This window comes from Ascaphus truei, chromosome 4 (genome assembly GCF_040206685.1).
Source record: "Ascaphus truei isolate aAscTru1 chromosome 4, aAscTru1.hap1, whole genome shotgun sequence".
Lineage (NCBI taxonomy): Eukaryota > Metazoa > Chordata > Amphibia > Anura > Ascaphidae > Ascaphus > Ascaphus truei.
The window spans coordinates 286,075,441-286,082,935 of record NC_134486.1 but is presented as its reverse complement, the minus strand read 5'-3'; positions in this window follow the sequence as shown (position 1 = coordinate 286,082,935).

Below are 7,495 nucleotides of genomic sequence, written 5' to 3'. Positions count from 1 at the left end.
TCTGCATATATTAAAAGAAAAACAAGATTTTTTTTTAAGTGCTGCTTGGATTGCCTCTTTAAAAAATGATTACACAGGTGATTTTTTGCCACATTCACAATTGTATCTGGCAACTATGAACTGACACAGTTTGGCTAGCTTGTGTTCACTAGCAAAGATCTCACACATCTTGAGATTTTTTAGTGTATGATTCAGAATTTCTCAGCATATGGGCAGAAACTGCGACTGTACATGGAGACTTGCAATTAATTACCTTTGTTTCTCATTTCAGCTAGTGTACATGTCATCATTCCTCTACAAGAATACTGTATGTGTTGGTAAAAACCACATAGGAAAATATATCACGTTTTAAGGCTTTGCATTGCCAATCTCTTGATTATTGTAACATCTCAAGAGCTCTTTCAGAGAATTTGGTCACTGTCCAGACCAGGAAGAAAAATATGTGACATGCATTTCGGAAAGCTAATGTCCCTTAAAAGTTTAATTAAGCTCATTAAGCCCTTGTGAAAGTCAATCATAAAATAGTTAAAAGGAACACACTCATTGACCCCGCTAGTTGTAGACATTGTCAGTAATATTAGGGTATCATATTGTATAACACTTGCATGACTAAGCGTTCTAATGGAGAAGTACAATTCCTTTGCTTATGAGCAGTGCTTGTACATTATCTTTGTATGGAGATTTTATGCTGCCATGCACAACATTTTTAAGCTTACCTGAAAAGTGTGCCAGTAATTGAATTGGAACTTTGTTAAACGTTCGTCACCACCCAGGGGTGAACCTCTGACAGTGACAAGTTCCATTTAAGGCTGATGCTATAACTTGGGACGGGACACACAAAAAACCTTGTTTAACTAATCCCAAATGAACCATGTGATAATGTTAGATCTCCCTCTATGATACCAAAGTCACTAACAGACCAGCAATTTCGTCACTAGCACACGGTTACCCAGGAGTTAGACTAAGGCCGCGTCCATGTTTAGTGCTTGCGGGCGGAGGCGCGTTGAGGCGCGCTTCCACTCGGCACTGAGCCCCTACAGCCGCAATGAGAGCGGCTTTAGTAGGGGCTCGTCTACGCTTCTGTGCGCTTGCGGAAGCGCAGGTCTTAGGGGAATTGAAATTTTTCCCGCTTGCCGGAGCGCAGGGCCGGTCACGTGAGCGGTTCGCCCAATGAGGGCGAACCAGCTCCGTGACGTCACTGGCCCGCCCCCCTACACGCCCCTGACATGCCCCCGGACGGCGCGCGGACCAAGGCCAGGGAAAGCACCCGCTTTCCCTCAGCCTCCGCGCGCCTCAGCAAGCAAGAAGGCACCCTGGACGCAGCCTTAGATTGAAAACCCTTTGGGGCAGGGACTCCTTTTCCTAAATGTGTACTTTTGTGTGAGAGCAAGTGTGTGGATCCCTTGAGGAGTTCAGGACATTCCACTGACAATTTGGCGCCAGGTTTTTCTTTATTTTGTGTTATTCTGTTAGTACTGGCAGTATCACCGGGCAGCCAACCTTTATTACAAGTCATTATTATACTATCACACTGTGTTTTACACTTGAGCGCTAGTTCACAATTTTTTGTTCACCTTTTGTGTGAGAAGCGCTTATCAATATTATGTAACATGTATTACTGCTGTAAATCGCTATGTACATGAATGGTGGTATTAAGAAAGAGATACATGCAGTATTGGCAATCCCATTGTTAACCTGATCCAGTCCTTATAAAAAAAATAACTTTACACCTATTGCACTAGGATCCCTACAGTCCTACATTTCTATGGAAAATGGAGACTTGGAGAATCAAGATTAGACGGCTTTCTCATGATAATATGGAGCTAGATTGGTATTTATCAGAATTGCTTTGCAGATTTACCAAAGACACAGTGTGTAAAAGTATATATAATTATACACACAGAAAAAGAAAAACCACTCTGGAAACTAAAATGATGGGACCCAATAAAGATTAGAGAAATACTAACAAAATATTATAAGTATAAATAACGTTAACTCTAATGGTGCTGTTAGGTGAATAATATATAAGAGGGGGAAAAGGAGAACGAAACTCCAAAATAAGCACTCAGGTATACTAAAAAATACAAAACGTTTATTTAGACTAAAACATAAAAAACACAAAAAAAATCTCTGATTGACACAAATAAGAGACAATGAGTTCTCATACTGCAATAGCAAAACGTGGCGAGTACACTAAAAAGAGTATCTAAATCTTGAATGAAAGACTCAGCAGGGAAAGAAACATTTCTTCCCTGCAAAAGTCTGGACCGGCCAGTCTTCAAAGATCACATTATCACATGAAATGATCTACACGCAAGAAAATGTCTGCACTGAAAGTCCACATAACAAATTGAGACTCAAAATGCCCTCAATATGCATTAGAATGTACTATGCAGTTGTAAATCCCTTATAAACCAGATGCACATGATATACATTGAATACGTGTTCCCATGAAAAGGGTACTACAATACCACCATAAGGCACAGATGTAGAAATAGATGTAGGCAAGTCCAACGATATGAGACACATAAATGAAGAATCGCTCTCCAATGTAGAAAGTTCATTGCCACGGACTGGAGCAAGCAGAGAAAATAGGTTTCAGGTGTGCACGCCAGTGAGCGTCTCACGTCAGCCAAATCAGAGAGAATGTTCTAAGACCTGCCCCAACACGCGTTTCGCCACGGCTTCTTCTGGGGGCATGAGTGACACCTGTGAGGACCAATCTTATATCTCCTTCACAGTAAATAAACATACCAATCAGAACCCTTCAGTAATAATGGCACACTGCTGATGTTAGTTATTGCAACAGAGCATCCTAATTAGGAAGTCAAACAAAGAGAAACATGACAAAGAAAGCAGCCGCAACAAAGGAAAATATGCATGCTATTTGTAACGAGTGCTCACCACAAACAAGACGGGACCGCGAGGCTGAGGTGGGGATGTTGGAATACACTAAACCTCCAACCGCGAGGCCGCGTCCGGAGTGCAGAGTAAAGGTCGTGTAGCTGGGTTAGGATAGGAGAGATCAGAATGGTCGTATATACTCGCTGTGGTCAGGGATTGGAGAAGTCCATGGGTGTTCTGGGATCGGGAGCGGTTGCAGCAAGCCAGGGGGCCTGTTATGGGGCATTTTATTCCGGGCACAGGTGGAACACGCAGAGACAAATCCTTGTATGTCCTTGCGCATGCCAGGCTACCAAAAGGTCCATTCAGGAGATCGATGGTTCTTTAAGTGCCCGGGTGTCTGGAACTTTCAGAAGAATGGCCCCATTTCAGTACCTTCCTACGATAAGGTGTTGCGGTGAAGAGACGTCCCTCTGGGACGTGGAGACCTTCAGGAACACCAGAATGGATTTGTGCAATGTCTTCCAAGGAGTCAACAGTATTGGCAGAGATTAGAACTGGGTAGATAAGAAATAACAAAATTAAACCAAGAGAAGAAAAGGGACCATCTTGCTTGTCGCAACCCCAAGTGGCGAGTGCCTTCAATGTAGAGAAGTTTCTTATGGTCGGTGAGAATAGTAAACAGATTTTCGGTACCCTTGAGTAAATGCCTCCATTCCTCCAAACAGGCAGGCAGAGGCAAGTTGGAGCACCACTGCAAACAGTAGAAAAAAGAGACTGCAAGAGAGTGTGTCCCATGAATAAAAAAGCGCCATTTGTGACGTGTTCAAGCAGTGGACGGAGGGGGACAGATGGCGGGAAAATGCAGGTATATTAGATACCTGGTAAGTGATGATCATTATATTATGCACCTTGACAAAGAGCGTGTTGCTCGAAACGCGTTGGTGGGGGCCCGTGGGCTCGTTTTTGTAGCTGATGCCTTAATCCATTAAACATTTTTTATTTATGGGACACACTCTCTCGCAGGCTCTTTTTTCTACTGTTTGCACTGGTGCTCCAACTTTCCTTTGCCTGCGCCTGTTTGGATGTCGTGGAGAAACGGAAGCACTCACCTGTGGAGGAACATCATACGGAAGACCATACAAATGTGGGTTATATGACTCCTACACACCATATTATTTGCCTACATCGATGCTTATATGTCTGGACACCAGCCAGTGGGAGTTTTTACAACTCAAGAAGTGAAACTCCATCCAGCTATTCGATTCATAGTGGATAGTGGTGTAGTCATTATTTGACAATTGGTCTATACATTCATGTGTGATACTTCGAGGATTTGAACAGTGGAAATCTATTGCTCCAATTGTGTGCTTATATAAGCCATTGATCTTTGTTTGAGCACCATACAGCTTTTTCTCTCTCCATTCCTCCAAAGCCATCTTGATGGCTAACAGCTCACGATTGCCTAAGTCGTAGTTCTGTTCGGCAGAAAGGAATTTTTGGGAGAAGAAGGTACAGGGGTGCCATTTTGCTTCTGGAGACTTTCTTTGGGATAACACTGCTCCGACATCTGAAGCATCTACCTCCAGGGTAAAAGGCAGTCCTGGATTGAGGTGCACAAGCACCGGAGCTGAGACGAAGACATTCTTTAACTTCTCGAAGGTGTGGATGGCATCCAAAGACCACAGTGCCGTGTCAGCTCTTTTCTGTGTTAATGCTGTGATGGGCGCCACTACGGAAGAGAAGTTCTGTATGAACCTACGGTAATAGTTGGTGAATCCCAGTAACCTTTGTATGGCTTCCAGAGTTGTGGGCCGGGGCCAATCCAATACTCCTTCACCTTGGCAGGATCTATAGCTAGGCCTGTGTCTGAGATGATGTAGCCTAGGAAGGATGTCGTTGTCTGTGAAATTGACACTTCTCCAATTTTGCAAACAGGTGATTCTCGGAGACGTTGGAGTACCTGTTTGACATGGTCAGGATGATCCCGTATGGTTTTGGAGAAGATTAGTATGTCGTCTAAATACACAATGACGTATTGGTCGAGAAGATCCCTAAAAACTTAATTGACGAAATCTTGGAAGAATGCAGGAGCGTTACAAAGTCCAAAGGGCAGGACCAAATATTCGTAATGACCGTCCCGAGAATTGAAGGCCGTCTTCCACTCATCCCCCTGTCGTATTCTTTCTCCCGTAAGTCCAATTTGGTAAAAATGATGGAGCCCTGTAGCCTGTCAAAGTTTGATAATAAGGGGTAAGGGATACCGGTTCTTGATGGTGATTTTATTGAGCCCTTGATAGTCAATAAACGATCTGAGATATCCATCCTTTTTTTTGACAAAGAAAAACCCTGCACCTGCCAGGGATGAGGACTCCGAATAAAACCTTGCTGTAGATTCTCCTAGATGTACTCCATCATGGCTTTGGTCTCTAGAGGAGATAATTGGTAGGAACATCCTCGCGTAGGCACGGAGTCGGGTAATAACTAGATGGGGCAATCGAATGACCGGTGGGGTGGCAACTCCTCGGATTGAGCCTTATTGAAGACATCCTGAAATTCGGAATAAATCGTAGAGGGGTTACCTGTTTGGGTACGGAGGCCCCTCACAGGGCTTTGGATGGTAAGGAGCAATTCTGAGAGCAGTAGGAACTCCATTGAAACGATTGTGCCTCGGTTCAGTCGATCTGCGGGTTATGCCGCTGAAGCCACAGGAGTCCCAGAATAACGTCCACGATAGGTGTCTGAATGACATCTAATTGGATTGACTCGGTATGGTCTTCTCTGGTCTGTAATTGAAAGGGGATAGTTTGGAGAGAAATTAAAGCGGGTTGTAAAGGGCGGCCATCAATGGCCTCCAGGCTGACTGGGTGATTTTTGCGCACCAGAGGAATCTTATTCTTTTCCGCAAATCCCTGGTCAATTAAATTTCCCCCTGACCGAGAATTCAGGCAGGCCCGAGTGGTGGCTGTGAAGGTGTCGCCAGTTAAGGTGATGGGGATCAAAAGTCTGGTTGGTCTTTGGGGTGGAGAAGGAGACATAGTTCCCTCCCGGCTCTCACTGGGATTTCGCGTTTCCCAACTTGTGGGGACAGACGAGTACCTGGTCCCCAGCATTTCCGCACTACAGACAGAGACCGGCATCCCGTCTGCGCTGTTTCTCTCCTGGCGGCAATTTGTTGCCTGTGAGCTGCTACGGTTCCTCTGGATCCGGAGGTTTTAGGGGACCTGCGTAGAGGTTGCGGGAAGATTGCATACCTGTTTTGCATCAAGATCTCTCGGCTCTTCTCTCCTGTAGCCTCAAGTCCACTTGGATGCACAATCTTATGAGCTCCTCAAATTCCGTGGGGTGTTCCTGGGCAGCAAGTTTATCTTTGAGATTCTCTGAGAGGCCTTGCCGAATGCCACCGCCAATGCTTGATCATTCCAGCCGGTCTCAGCCACTACGGTCCGAAATTCGATTGCGTACCGGGGCACGGGGCGGCTGCCTTGGGATATATGAAACAGAGATGAAGCAGGTGTTACCTTGCATCCGGGTGTGTCGAATACTCTGCGGAATTCCGTGATGAAGCGGGTTATGTCGCCCGTGAGATCTGGCCTTTGTTCACAGATGGGTGAAGTCCACGCCAAAGCGTCATCCATGAGCAGCGAAATGATATAGGCCACCTTGGACCGCTGGGAAAGAAAGCGAGACGGCATCAGTTCAAACTGGATATCGCATTCATTCAAGAACCTGCGACAGCCAAGCGGTTCGCCGCCTTAGCGGTTGGGTGTAGGAAGTCAGGGTTCGGAGGCTGTATTTATGGGCATGACTGCGAGGGCAGACACCGCTGAGGGGAGGGAACCAGCAGGGACATGTGGTGCCTGATCTGTTATGCTTTGCACAGTCCATTGAATTTGCTCCATCCGCTGACTCTTCTGATCAAGATATTTCTCTAACTTCATGAACATGTCAGAATGTAGGTTCAAGACTCTACCCACCTCAGCGGGGTCCATGTTTGTGGGGCTGAGCATACTGTAATGAGTGCTCACCACAAACAGGATGGTACTGCGAGGCTGAGGTGGGGATGTCATGAAAGGGGCCTCTGATAACCCCTTCTGCCCTGACCTACTAGTGCCACCAGCATACCCTTGAGGATAGCTGCCAAATTCACATCCCGGTGCGCCCACTCTTATGCCTGAGCACCCCAATTAATCCTTGATTTGTGGGCCCTGAGAGCTGCTGTGGTGTGGGATCCTGCATGGGTATCCCCCAGACAAATCCAATAACCCCCCTTGGCCTGACTCACTTAATGGGAACCCTTCCATTACACTAGGGGTTCCCAGGGATATAGGCCTAGCTTCACCCACCTGGGCTAGGGTGGGGGTAGCTAGAACCAGGGGAGCTGTGGGAAACACAGGAGCCAAGGCCTTTCTCTTACCCTGTCATTCTTGTTGTTAGACCACTCCTTGCCCCACGACCCATCGGAACTTCAGGCTCAGCTTGCCTAGCAAAGGGTCCAGCGCGCATAAGCGCACGTCGCTCAGGTGGGTCCTGCAAAGGGAATCACCTGAGACCCTGCATCCTTGGCTACACCTTCCGCTCTGACAGCTTTGCCTGTGGCCTAGCATAGGGGTGCGCAAACTGGGGGGTGCGCCACCCAGGAGGGGCGGGA